This window comes from Peromyscus maniculatus, chromosome 23 (genome assembly GCF_049852395.1).
Source record: "Peromyscus maniculatus bairdii isolate BWxNUB_F1_BW_parent chromosome 23, HU_Pman_BW_mat_3.1, whole genome shotgun sequence".
Classification (NCBI taxonomy): Eukaryota; Metazoa; Chordata; class Mammalia; order Rodentia; family Cricetidae; genus Peromyscus; species Peromyscus maniculatus.
The window spans coordinates 58,033,858-58,048,761 of NC_134874.1; the positions used below are offsets into that span (position 1 = coordinate 58,033,858).

At 40.6% G+C, this 14,904-nt stretch overlaps 2 protein-coding genes across 2 annotated transcripts in view; one reads left to right on the forward strand and one right to left on the reverse strand.

The window, feature by feature from the left end:
• The window catches only part of LOC107400489 (disks large homolog 5-like), a 127,838-nt gene that overhangs the window by 102,688 nt on the left and 10,246 nt on the right, over positions 1-14,904 (reverse strand). The window lies entirely within an intron of this gene.
• LOC102906506 (vomeronasal type-2 receptor 26-like) overlaps positions 1,820-14,904 on the forward strand; it is a 194,515-nt gene continuing 181,430 nt past the window's right edge. The window contains exon 1 of the mRNA XM_076560666.1: positions 1,820-1,979. The gene's annotated coding sequence lies outside the window, so the exon portion shown is untranslated. The remainder of the gene's footprint in view (positions 1,980-14,904) is intronic.

A 14,904-nucleotide genomic window follows, 5' to 3' on the forward strand; every position in this document is an offset into this window, starting at 1 on the left:
TTGGAGTTTATATAGCTACTTCCAGGTTGCCCTCTCTAGAAGCAACCCCAGAGCTTAAAATGAAACATGTGTCTATTTTCTAGTTTCCTCTCTCAACCCTTGCACTTGTGTCTTTCATAGGGTCCTACTGATATTGAGTGGAAGTTTGCATGAACAAACTCTAGATGAGATACTTTGATGAAGGTGGAACTTGCTGCCTCCTTTCAAAATTATACCAGCCCCAAATCATTTCCTATCTTGGCAACTGATTCAACAACACATTTGTTGGGATTTTGCCAGGATCCAACTGCATGACTACTCGTGTGCAGTTCAGGAGCTATGCAAGGGGTCTGGGATCTTGTGTCTTAAGTCAGTGTGTGCTAGTGATTATGTATGTGCAGAGTGGTCAAGCAATCTAGCATACATGGTGTAGCTCTGTAAGCTCACCTGCACCTTAAAGAGCCGGACACAGACCCCACCTCCTCCCAGTCTGTTCTGTGCTCCCGCCCCCCCCCACCATCTCTCTCTCTCTCTCTCTCTCTCTCTCTCTCTCTCTCTCTCTCTCTCTCTCTCTCTCTCTCGTTCCCCAGGCCTGGTTCTCTTGTTCTCTCCTACTCCTCTTCCTCCTAATAAAGCTCTGATACTGATGCTTGGGTTTGTCGTGGCCATGACCTTTCCTCACAGGAACCAGCGCTGGTAACCAGTGCAGATTATCATTATTACAACCTTCAGGATCAACAGTGACCCTGATGGAAGACAGAGGAGGCACAACTTGAGAAGCCTCACAGTAAGAATAAAGTAAAATCTGTTTTCCTGGACACAAACTGTTTTCCTCCTTTCTCTTCTGCATGACAGTTCTTATCTTAAAAATGATAAAATCACTCACACATATGCTTTTACATTTCTCAGCCATGAGCCACAAAGCCATTTTACATGCCGAATGTTTACCAAACCACGTGGCAGGTGAATGATAAGGGTGCAGTCCCGCTGATGCAAGCTCCTTGTCCATGCTGAGTCACAGGAACGCCAAGCTGATGACCTGATACAAAATCAACATTATTAGGTACTGCTTCCTCACTGGGACTAAACTTCTGTGCAATAGAAGTCAACTCTAATCTAGCTGTCTGTGGAACTGACTTGACTAGGGTCCCTGTCCCATACCAGCAGCTGTGTGATTTTGAGAAAGAGACTATCTGGTTGTCATTTTTTTTTTCCGAGACAGGGTTTCTCTGTGTAGCTTTGTGCCTTTCCTGGAACTCACTCTGTAGACCAGGCTGGCCTCGAACACACAAAGATCCGCCTGCATCTGCCTCCCAAAGTGCTGGGATTAAAGGCGTGTGCCACCACTGCCCGGCTCTGGTTGTCATTTTAATTTTCTCCTCTTTGCAATAAAGCAGCGCTATCTGGTGGCCTCCCAGAGGACCAAATAGGTTTTCTGCTATGGTAAGAGGATGTGAGGCTAGGTCAGTAAATGTGGCAAGGTGAGACAGAACAAGAACTATGGGATGGTAGGTGTGCAGCTCTGGCCACAAGGCCACCCTCTGTAACTTATGATCATCCCACTTGTCCTGTGCTGAGCTGGAAGTCTGAGATGTGCAGACCCCAGTTGAGGGGCTCTACAATATCTGTTCCTTTGAAACACTGCAGACCTTTCCACCAGTCACATCCCACCAGACAATGCCATCCTCCAAATAGAGCCACATGCAACCCATCCAATCATAAATGGCATGTGAGGCTTAAGCCCGCCCCTGAAGCCCTCTGGCCCAATGAGCATCCGGGCCGAGACTCTAACCTCCCCCATTCCACCTTGGTCTTCCTGCCTGGGACATTGAGCATGCTCAGACGTGAGGTCGTTAAGGAAATGCTGAGGAGCTGCTGAGCCATTGTGGAGGGGGTCTGTGGAGTTCATCTGGTGAGGGCAGTCCTAGGCCAGAGTGGCCAGGCTCAGGGTCTCCTCAGAGTCTGGACTTCCTCACAGCCCCTGTTCTGGGGAGGCTGAGGTGAAGACAAACCCACCTTCTTGACAGCAGTCTCCTCTTAGACCAGGTCTAGTGAGGCCGTCTTCTCAGAGCCTGGAGACTCCTCACAGCCCAGTCCTCATGAGGCTGAGATGCCCTCAGTGAAGATCCAGGATGGCAGGATGCAGTTCTGAAAAAAAATTATAGGCTTTCATCCAGATTATTATGGGCTTAACGTTTCCATATTTCTTTACTTCATCTTAGTGCCTGTGGGATCAGCAATATCCCCTTTCTCATTCCTTATGTGAGTAACTTTAATAATCTTTCATTTTTCTTTGCTAGTGTGCCTAGAGATATATCAGAGTTGTATATACATACATTTTTTTCTTACCCCTTGTCATCTTTATTTGTCAATTGAATTTTAAAAATTGACTAGGGACTTCTTAATCACTTTGTTTTTAGTATTTATATAAAATTTATGTCACAGATTACAAATCTACTTAAGGCAGGTGTTAAGTATTTCATATCTATAATCCAAGCCCTTGGGAATCAGGATTCCATGAGTTTGAGAACAGTGTGGGTCACATATGTAGCTCTGGATACAATGGGCTATGCTACAGAGTGAGATCTTATTGTAGAACATACAAACAAAATCCAAATATATTCACTTTCATATAAAGTCATTTAATGTCTTAGTTTTTCCAATCATGGTTTAGGTTATTCCAGAAATTTTGTTATGTTTTATTTCCACTTCAATACTTTACTTTCATGGTGACTTTCTCTTTTAATATATTTATTATGTTAAGAATGAAATGTTTAATTTTTATTTATTGGGGATTATCAAGATACTGTTCTGTTATTAACTTGTATTTTAATTTCCCTGTAGTCAGATTGCACACATCACTTTATATCAGGTTTTTATGTTTATTTAAACCTGTTTAGTAGCTTGTAACGTGGAGTATGTTGAAAAGTGACTTGTGTGTTCAGGAAATGCTGTCTTAAGCTGTCATTTGAGGAGGTGTTTTGTAAATGTCTGTCAGGTGAAATTGATTGACAGCAGTGTTCATGTTCTCCTTGTCCTTAATGACTTTCTCTGCTTTTCATTCTTTCTTTTCTCTTTTTACAGTAAAAGAACTTAATTTGGTTATAATTTAAAATTTTCTTATTACCAAATCTTATCATGTGGATATATCAGGTGTTAAATGGAATTTTCTATTCCAAATACAACATCTTGAAGCCTTGTTATATAGGAACTTCTGTCCCTATGTCAAAATTGTACTGAATTATTCAGTATGGTCATGTTCTTTAAAACTCTAAAACCTCATTCATTTGACAACTTCTTATTGTTTAGTTCATATTAACAAATGGTAGAAAGTGAAAGTCAATTTTTTACCTATGTATTATATATTTTATTGATTCTTTGGGAACTTCATACCGTACACTCTAATTCCACTCCTCTCCCAGACCCTCCATATCTGCCCCTACCTCTTGTAGAGTCCAGCCACAAAGGAAAGCAAAAAAGGAATAAAAATAAGATAAAAATAAACAATAATAAAAAAGAAGAAGAAAACAGTAAAGCACTTTGTTCCCCCAACCCCCGTCTTTCCCAATTCTCCATCACCTCTCCATCATTAGTGGCATTGGGAGCTGCTGTATCATGCAGGTCTAGTATTGATGGTGTACCGAAGCTAGGGGCCTTGAACCTGACCAACACCTGCTACACAACGAACATTTGCAAGTGAAGCTGTTGGATTTCCCCTCCTTTTGTTCTGTTGACTCCCATCTCCAACTTCAATTGTGGAATTGTCAGTTTCCATCCACTTTCTCATCCAGGTTGGAGGATTTGTAGTTAAATACTTTGCAAGTGGAGTGTTCTGTCTGCCTGGAAAATTGATCCCTTTTCACCACACACATGCATTTTATAATATTTGTGTTATTCAGAATAGATACTTTCCCTAGTAAAACTTACTGTCCAGCAGTTTACTTTGGTAGTAACATGGATACTAGGGCGTTTTTAAGAATTCTGCCTTTTCCTGCCTCATTACTCTGACACTCTGCCCATACATTTGTTTTGTATTCATCATAGAGTGAAATCCTGTGTGGTTGTTTATCTTCTCTGGTGATTTTTCCCATCTAGAACTTAATGTTTAATGCACTTACATTTTTAGTTTGAGTCTTCTCTCTTGATTGTTTTAAGTTCACTGTTTCTGTCCAAAATGTCTTTTGTGTCTGGTTTTGCATTCATTTTATCATTCTATTTATCCCCTCACCTAGCTTGTTATTTAGACATCTTTTAAAAAAATTAATAGCTGCTTTTCAGGCACTGAATGCCTGAAAGCTACTAAACTCAGAGCTCCTTCCTTGCTAAACATGCCAGAAAGCTGCCAGACCTCTGGAGCTCATCTATTGTGTGTTATATCAGCTGAGCCAATAATAGTTTATATTTTACACATTATTTGTGCCAAAATTTCTGTCTTTTGTTATGGTGGAATTCAAGACCTTTGTAAACCTCTCTTAATTAAATACACATGATGAATGACAATATATTGATGGAACACTGTGCCTTTTAGTGACTAAAACTAATGAAATGCTAAGAAATCCCTTATAAAGTTTAAATTTTATGCAGATTTATTTGCATCAACTCTGTACAACTCAGATGTCTTGCATGATCCAATTATTTTATATTTCCCGGGTATTATCTTTTTATGGTTCTGGGTTCCAGAATGACCTTATAGTACTTATATTCTGTTTGGTCACAATCCTTTTTTCTTACAACTGAGAGTAGGAGAATGAACTGACCTCATGTACTGCATGGTTGCAAGCCTCTCTGCATCCCTGGGTCCATAAAAATAAACTGAGAAATTATTAAACTATTTGAAAATTGCACATATGTGTTTAGACATGTAGGTATGTACACGTGAGTGCAGTTTCCACAGAGATGAGAAGAGGCTCCAGATTCCCTGGAACTAGAGATATTGGTGTTTGATTTTGGGTCACTGTGATAGGTGATGGGAACTGAACTCAAGTCCTTTGAAAGAGTACAGTGTGCGTTTTTCTGTTAGGCCAACTCTAGCCCCATCATTCAAAAACCTTAAGAGAAGTTTGGAAGATAGTAAAAATGTAGTCATTATTTTTAGTTGTATAAAAATATATGAGCCCTTGTGCAAATAAGTAATTCTTTTTCTGTTTTGTTACTTCTAAAATCAATCTTATTATTCTGTACATTTTAATTATATAAAATTAGTCATTTGTTTCTGTACACCACCTTGTTCCCCAGTTATACTCCCTCCATTTAAAATATTTCCCCTCACACTTCCTAAAAAATTTTAATTCTTTTTCCTATTTTTTGTAGATTCCATTTATGAGAGAAGATATGTGTTAATTGTTTTTGGAGAGTTGTCTATTTCTAAATTGATGATACATAGTTGGAACAATTTTCTTGAGAATCTTAGAACTTTTTTCTATAATTTTTATTTTGAATTATCTTGCATTATCTATGGATATTGTGTGGTCTTTAGTCATTCATATAATGGTGGTTCTCTGAGCTCATTCCCAGGAGTGGTACAGCGGGCATGTCTATGTTAAATTTTCATTCATAACCATCGTTACAGCGTCCACAGTACCTGGAATGTTTTAGTTTACAATGAACATAGCGTATATGTTCTTGTTCCACCTCCTTTGCAGCACTTAAAAAAATTAGATTTGGTGAAAAATTTAACATTTAAAAGACACTTAAACCTGGAATTATGGGGTAATCTGAATATTATTTTACTAATGTGACAAATGGGTCTGAGGACCCAAAAAAATGACCACAGAATCTATAGTATTTGAGCCAGGCTGTAAGTCCTGCTGACAATTTATTCTATTGAAATGGTTGCCATGCATTGTTCTGAGTGGTCAGAGCTGGTCCTCATATTACTGCACAGCTGGTGAACTCAAAGTGGTCCATTTGGTAAGGAGAATGTACTTGTGAGTACCTAGTTTAACTTTGCACCCATATTTATAGTTCATATAATTGTTGGCATTTGAGATACTGTCTCAGATATGCTGATTGTGAAAACTTGTTTTCAGCATGCAGAAAATGAAACTCTGCTCTCTATCTTCTACCAAACACAAGCTCTGCACCAAATGTGCCATAGACCAGATACCCTGAAAATGCCAAAGGACACAGTAAGGAAAATACTCCCACTGCTAAGCACAGGTAAGGATTTTCTGAATAGGACTCTTGTCCAATAGTAAATGAGACCAAAAATCAACAAATAGGATCTCATGAAATTAAGACTTTTTATTTCAGCATAAGAAAATATAATTTAAGTGGTAGCATACAGAATATGAGAAAATCACTATTGTAATAGTGGCATGAGTGTTATTGCGTAATTAACTTCCTTCTGATCTGGTGAGGCCTGCACTATAGGAAGGAATTAGTACCTGCTACTGTGTACCTGCTCAAAAGACACTGGCTTGACAGGTCATAGCCCTTTAGATGATGCTACCATTGTTACTTAGTGTAGTAGCAACTGCTTTGTAAATATTTTTGTTTTACACATAGATCTCTTCAGCTCTCAGTCTTGGCCAGGATGTCAACTTATATTTGTACATGAAGTCTGTGAGTCTAAGTTCTTCAATAAACATTCTTCTGTGTGTCTCTTTTGAGGCCTTGATTGACTGTAAAACATTGAGTGAAATTGAGGTCTGGGATCATTGTGCCTCAAGGTTCCTTCTAACTACCAAATATGTTAATGATGTCCATTTGCTTTCAACTGTAAAGGAGCCTTCGGCTCAATTGACAACAATTGAGGTGTTTCTGGCTCCCTTTTGGTTAGGGTGTTGGATGAATAAGAGAATATTCTGCCCACACATCCTTAAAGTTCAGAGCTTCTGAGTTTAATTCTTGCTCAGTAGGCTGCAGGTCTCCACTGATAGCAGTTTATGGTCAGGATGTTTCTTCTCTTGAATTCCCTGGTCTCCTTTCACACAGGGCTTGGTCCTTGGCTACTTGATATCAGTGTTTGTCCTAGGAAGAGTTCTCCATTGTGGTTGGAGCAGCTTCCATTTAAATTGTCTCTTCAAACTGTGCTTCCTAGGGTCAACATTAAGTCTGACCATGTATCTCTCATTGGGTTGGCAGGAGCTCCCTTAATTTTAGATTTTGTGGTTTATCTTCATGAAGGTCTATTGTTGGCCTGTAACATTTCCACTTTTGATTTTGCCTGGCTTGTTCTATGAGTTTTGTATGAGCTCCGATTTCTTCCCAGTCAAAATATGCCCCAGACCTGCTTCTTCATTTGGTCTGTGGAGAATGTCCCAAGTCGTCCTCTCTCCCTGTTTTGATTCATGCTTTTGTCAGGGTAAGTGTTAGCACTCTTGCATTCTCCTTTTCCTGCTTTTCCCCCGTCCTCTTTCATTTGAGGAATTGGTCTGGGCCCACGTCCTTCCTTAGTTTGGGCCAGTCTTCTTCAGGGTCAGAGGTGTGCTGAGGCCAACTTCTCATCTTGGTGAAGGCCCTGGCTTCAGTTCAGGTAAAGTTGGGGCATGGATACTCTCCTTTTCTTTCTTTGAGCCAGATCTTTTTCTTCTGAGGGATAGCGTAGGACTCATCTCCCTCTTGGTTGGGGCCAGCCTTCTTCAGGGTCAAGGTTAGGCATGGGTGTTCTTTTCTTTTCTTTTTGTTTCATTTCATTTTGTTACTTTTCCTTCTTCTCCTTTGCCCTTGGCTCTTCCATTTAATGGACTGGTCCAGGGATACCTCTGTTTTTCCTCTGAGCCAGAGCTTATTCAGCTTCAGGTTTTGGTGAAGGCCTCTTTTAGGTCATGGTTTTGCCTTTCATTCCTAGGGTTGGTCTTTGGCCTTTCTGGGTGAGGTAAGCCATTGCTAATGTAGGCATTATTTCTGGTCTTCATCAGATTCATCCTTAGGCCTTGGAATACTTCTCTCTTGACATCTCGGTTTAATGTTTAATCCTGGTCTACTTTCACTTTAGGTGCTTAGCATGGGTCTTTTCAGGGGCCATGTTGGCCTGGGGTACTTTAAGGGTGTGGCTGTGTCCAGGTAGTTTTTGTGTTAGAGTTAAGCCTTGTTATATTGATATTCTGGGACTGTTGGTACCTGTTTCTCTTCAGGGTTGAAGCAGCAGATACATTTGAGTGGAGGTTTGACTGAAGCTACTTTGTATTTGTAATTAGCCTTGGATTATGCTCAGCTTTTCTGAATAGAAATAACATGTGAATATTGATAGAGGACTGTATTTATTGTTCTTCACTTACATCTCAAGTATATCCTCAGGAATATTGGCTCTTTACGAGGAAAATGGGCACAGATACCAACACACAGCACAGACTCCAGATGAAATAAACTACATATTATACAAATAGAAAGGGGGAAGTAGCGAAGAGACAGTGGTGCTTGTGAGAGTCCTTGCTGTTGCCTTAGTGACTGTGGCCATGGTAAAGAGGCACCATGAGCTCATGTGGAAAATTGTTGCTTCTCAATAAAGATAACAAAATAGAGTCCCAACAAGGTCCCTGCTGCCTTTCCTTCCATGATCTGCTCCCATGAAGGGATATCACAGGGAGTTAATATAACAACAGAGGCTGGTCCTCCATTGATCTAGATGCTGCCTTGATAGGCACATGAGGATTGTATAGATCTTCATGGGGCCTCTTATGCAGTGTGGGCATGGTGTCCTCTCCTGTATGTCATTTATTGCATGCACTATGAGGCTGTTCCACAGGTCCTTGCTATGGAAACACTTCTCAAAATGTCATTTGTCTTCTACCTTGAAAACCCCTGGAACAATGAACCATGCCTTCGTGATCTCTTTCAAGAAAGCTCCTTATCATGTCCACACACTGATGTGAGATCAGGTCTTCCCACAAAAATGTCTGCACTGACTTACCAGAAATTGATTCCTGCTCATGTTATTATTGTTGTGAATCACAGCCAACTTTAATAGAGTGAGCTGCCAACCTGTCAAGGGCACACATGTAACCATGACAATGATTCCTTGTGTAGTGTCACAGAGGCCAGGCCACACTCTGCTCAGGGAAGCACATAGGTGGTGAAGCTATGCAGATGTCTTTCGACTAGTAATTAGGGGAGGTGCCTGAAGGCTTCAGTTTTCACCATTGCTTGGGGACAATTTCCCATCGAATCATTTCCTACTACAGAACTTCACTGCTGAGAAGAGGAAGGTCATAGGGAAAGGTCAGACTCAGTCCATATGTACATGGTTCAAATATTGGTCCATTATTTCTGATGCTCAGTTTATCATCAAGAGTCTCTCATCATGAAGCTTTTATTGTACCATATTCAGGACCTGGGTATGGGGGAACAGAGCTGTTTGAAATGTGCCCTCCAGCCTGTCCCTTCACCATCATTAAACACACCTTGAAGTGGGATTGACCAGAAAGCAGAAAGCCATGAGGCTTTCCCTACCTCCTCTCATCATGGTAGTTGATGACTTCTGAGGCTGTCACTCACTGGATAGCAGTGTAACAGCAGTTCATCCTGTCCCATTTGGAAAGTGGAGTCCTGGGACAGTCCTGAGCTGCCTCTGCCTCAGCTGTTTTCATCTTTTCTAAGAAACACAAGTGGAGATTAGGAGTAGAAAATAATGGAAATATCCCACTCTGGGCATACCCCTTCCCAATCTCCCACTGTTCTTTGACTTCATGCCTCTCCCCTTCCCTGAAAGTTTATCCCTGAAGACTTGTCTCAGATTTCCAGCAATCCTTCTTACTCAGGGTCCTTAATTGTTGGGTTTCCTTTTTGTTCTTCTTTTCCATGGATGCTTTTTTTCCTGCCCTAACAAGACATTTGAAGGACAATGGGAAGGAGCCATCTTAGAGATCTGAGGAATTAGTCATGGTATCACAGTGTTCCATTCCTCTATCTTATTGTGGATGGAAACCTACACTTAAGAATTGTGGCATGCAAAAAGAAAGAGAACAAAACTGAATTAACATCTTTTTCTACTGGTCCTCAACCGATCAAATCTCACTTATAAAAGAAAAACTGTGGGGAAATTCTTCCTGTGATTTCTAGATGAAGTGTAAGCACTGTGCTACCCTCAAAGCCTAACAGGATTTAGGGAGGGTTGCCTCAAGGCTCAGAGGTTAAGAGCACCAGCTGTTCTTCCAGAGGTCCTGAGTTCAATTCCCAGCACCCATATGGTGGCTCACAACCATCTGTAATGAGATCTGGTACCCTCTTCTGTGTACATAATAAATAAATAAATAAATTAATTAATTAATTAATTAATTAATTAATTAAATAAACCAGCTATCTAATCACAGAGTTTGAAATCCTTTTCCTGTCTGCAGCAGCAGAATCGGGAAGAAGAGAAGTTATACAGTTGCCCAGCAGAGATGCCCCTTTGCTGTCTCAGCCTACATGCCTGTGGCGACAGTTGCAGTAGGAACAGCCCACCTGGAAGTCTTCCTGTCAGCATCATTGGAACCTGGGCACCCACAATTTCCTGCTCTTCACCAAATTCTTGATGGCCAGTAAGCATAGTTAGACTTACTTGATGGGGGTGATTTCCTCTAATCTGAAAGTGCATTGGAGGAGGAAGGAGAAACTGAAAACTTATCTGTGCTTGGTGTCAAATGGTATCTGAGGGACTTAACATGTGACATAGATTGTAGATATCCACCTAAGAAAGATCCTGAAACATTGACACGTTGTTAGTAACATGGTAGACAACATCAGTGCTCTAGAAGCATGCAAGTTCCATGCACAGAGTGAAGCATAATCAAGCATGCCCCACCCTACTGTAATAGTGCTACTACCCCATCATAAATGATGAAGGCGCATCAGTGTTGTGCAACAATACACACATGCTTGTTTCCAAACAACACACACAAATATGTGCCCACATTCATACATTTAAGAACATGTATGTGTCTACACCTTTGCATGCACACAGACACACACACACACACGCAGAATTATACTTTGAATTCCAATTAGACATACAATAAATTGGCATAAAAAGAAATTAAATATAAACAAACAACCTTTGTGGCATTGGTATGCATGTGTATAGTATGCATGTTGTATACAGAACTATGAGTATAGTTATGTTTATATAAGTATCTATATGATATACTTTACATGTACAACCACATCTAACTGCATATACATGCATATATAAATATAAAGATAAACTGAAATCCCAACTCCCAGACACCAGCCAAGGAGGCAGCAGAACTTTCCTAATGGCCAGCTTGATGTGTCAGCTCTTTCCTGTCTTCAACTCTGAGTGCCTGTTATGTTTATTAAAAGTATCATTCATTTGAAACAAAATTCTGCACAAATTTTTCACAATGCCTTTTAACATTAAAATATTCTCTAACTTTCAGAACCACAAGAAAACCCTCTAAGGCAGAAAGCCACGAGTCGATCATGAAAAGTACCAGGAAGGGCCAATGAGATGGGTAGATGGGTGGAAGGAAAGAGCTGACTCCTCCTAATTTGTTCACTGACCTTCATATGAACAGAATGACAGAATGGCATAGCGTGTATTGTATGTTCATTCTCTCTCTGTTGTATAGATGTATTTATTTCCTCATCACAAAATAAGTAGATAGATAGATGTTATTATTTTAAATACCAATCAGAAGATTTCTATACACTTATCATATGATATAATTAATTTTTTAAAATAACAAAAAAAATCTCATACAGCTCACAACTGTTTGTAACTCCAGGACCAGAGGAGTTGACAGTCTCACAGAGGCATACATAAAGGCAAAACACCACTGAACATAAAATAGTGAATAAACAATTAAATATTTGTAGGAGCTAGTGGGGTCAGGAGCCCCACAATCATCCCACAGAACTAACTAACCTAGGCTCATAGTGACTCAGAGACTGAACGACCAACCAGGGAGCATGCATGGGACTGACCTATGTCTTCTCCATGTATTTTATAATTGTATAACTTGATCTTCTTGTGAGACTCCTAACGGTGGGAGCAGGGCTTGTCTCTAATGCCTGCTTTTGGGACCCATTCCTCCTACTGAATTCCTGTGTTCAGCCTTAATGTAAGAAGTCATGCCTTGATATAACATGGCAGGCACATATGCACAGGATGTCTGCCATTTCTGAAGAGAAAAAAAAAAGGAGGAACAGATGGGGAGCAGGAAGAGTAAGGTTGGGAGAAGGACTGAGAGGAGAGGATGGAGGGGAAATTTTGGTTAGGATGTAAAAACAAAAATAAACAAATAAATAAAACCAAATTTATTCCAAAAGAGGGAGAATATTGATGGTCATCATATTTAAATTTGAGATACTAAAAGAATGTCCCTCCAGACATATTGCCACTTATTCTAACTTTATAATGTATTTGCAGTTGTACAGGGATTGCTGGGGATGTCTTTCTGTATGCTGTGAATGTGTTCCTCTGAGTGATTGATTAAAAAAACCAAAATAGCTGGTTGGACAGTAGCAAGGCAGGAAGTATAGTATTGGCAGGATAAGCAGAGAGGAGAATGCTGGGAGTGGAAGGCTGAGTCAGGAGAAGCCACTGCCACCATGAGAAGTAAGATGTAAAGTACCGGTAAGCCACAAGCCACATGGCAACTTATAGATTAATATAAATGGGTTAATTTAAGACATAAGAACTAGATAGCAAGAAGCCTGCTGTGGCCATACAGTTTATAAGTAATGTAAGTCTCTGTGTGTTTACTTGGGTCTGAGCGGCTGCAGGAGCTGGGTGGACACAGGAAAACTCCAACTACACGGGATAATTAAACCATGTTAGGCATAATTTTGAGCTGGTCTAATACATAATGCCTTTGTGTTGTACTTGGAATAATTATATCATGTTTAGGCAATAATAAGACCTGGTTATTGTTTTACATTGGGAAATTAGTCATGACATCAAAAGATATAATTGTGTGTCAAGTTGACAAGGGTGCAGTTGTGAGAGTTATTTTTGTTTGTCAAATTTATTACATCTGAAATTCATTAAAACCCCAAAATGGAGGGGCATGCCTGTGAGGTACTTTTGCTTAATTTGAAGAGAGAAGATCCACATGTAATCCTGATCTTTGCATTAGAAAGACATTCCGTTAATCTGGATATTAATGGGGAAAGAAACACCTATAACTCAGATGTTTTGAGCCCCAAAACCCCACTTGTAATCTCAGCCAGGCCTTGTGCTGGAAGCCCATATAACGAAATGGAAGAAGGGAGTTTTGCTCTTTAGCTACTTGCTCTCACCTTGCTAGCAAGTCCATGCTTCACTGGCATTGGAGCCAACTTCCTTGGGATTCCAGACTATACTGCTGATGGGCTGAGACATCAAGCATAGTGGACTGAGCAACTCCTGGATTTAAGGACGTTGGATTATAGCCAGCCAATGTTCAATTAGCTGGACCACAGCCTCTAAGTCATTCTAAAACATAGCCTTTTGTATATCTAGAAATTCATTCTGTAACCCTATAAAACCCTGACCAATGCACAAGACAGGTATAGAATTTTAAGAGTAGTTTGGGCCTGACAATAGCTCTGAGTCCCATGGCTGGGAAATCCTTGTGCAGCTCAAGAATCCTGGAACTTACTGAGATACATCAAAGTCTGTGAGTTCAGAGGTTACAGGAGTGGGAAACCTCACCTGCCTAAAGAAGAGTCTCAGAGTGAAGTTTGAAATTGCATTTTATTCATAAAACACATTCATTTTACTCAATGGGTGCTTTCAAAACAGCAGTCCTTATATACAGTGTATAGCCTTAGCAAACTATTAAAACACTGACAAGAATATAAGAAATAACAAAAATTAACAAAACCTTAAACCAAAATGAAGAACACCAAAATCCAAAGCATAAATATCCCAACATATAAACAAAAAAAATTAAGCAAATTTCATGATCACTTGGAATTTCATTAGGGGAGAGCAAATGAGGTGAGGAACTGGCTTATTCTCTGCAGTGAATTATCTTCAGCAAAACTTGCACATGACATGGCTTCAAGTCAGCTTGCACAAGTCAGATTCAGCACTGCAGTAGAGAGAATCTTATGCTTTAGGGTGTGGTCTGTCTGGATGGCAGTGTGATGTTAACACAGTCTTCCTTGTCAGATTTCCATCACATATGGAGTCAGCTTGTCAAAGCCCTTGATAGGAAGCTGACAGAAGAACTCTTGCTTACCCACGTGTCCTCTTCATTTTGTTTTGCCCCTCACTGGGGCCACGTGCTGATGGATGTCAGGGTTCTTAGTAATTTGTGTTGTGTTCTCTGAATCTCAGACTATTTGTGATACAATCTTTTCTCTGGGAATAGTGAGCCACAGATGTGGATCAGATTGTGGCTGGATTGCCTGATGGTAGGTTGATATTTGCCTCACTAGTGAGTTCACAGCTGAAAAGAGGTGGCATTTTCTGAGGAGGCCGTGAACCTGGAGTGTAGAATATCATGCCTTCAAGGTGTCTCTGGCTTCTTCCAGCCTTCTCAGCTTTCTGAAGAGGTGCTGTTAGGGAAAATCAGCAAAGAAAATATTCAGAAACAGTTGTGCTTTGCCACTGTCAAGAAAAATCAGGGCCTATTTATCCCTAGTAATCAAAAGTGAAGGAAGGAAACACACCCCATGAACACCCTGGCTGCTGGGGATGGGACTCAATGGTGGCTTACTTGCCTGGAACATAGTGTTTCTGCACCAGCAGCTCCTTCTGCAGGAGGCTGTCTTCCTGGGCTGTGGTCTGCTCCAGTTCCTGCTGGAGGTTTTCAAACCTAGGGGAGGAAGGCAGCTGGGGCACAAGCCTGGTGGGGACCTGCCATGTCAGCTGTGAGCCCCACCACTGCTACTCAGGTAGACAATCCACCAGTACCTTTCACCTGAGTTTATTCCTTGCTTCACCAAGGGAAAAGGGTCAGAGAGCACCTGGGCAGGATTTTTTTCTCAGCTTTTAAAAACTGCTAGAAGTTGAACTGATAAGTACATACTGTGCTGGGTTAGAACAAAACA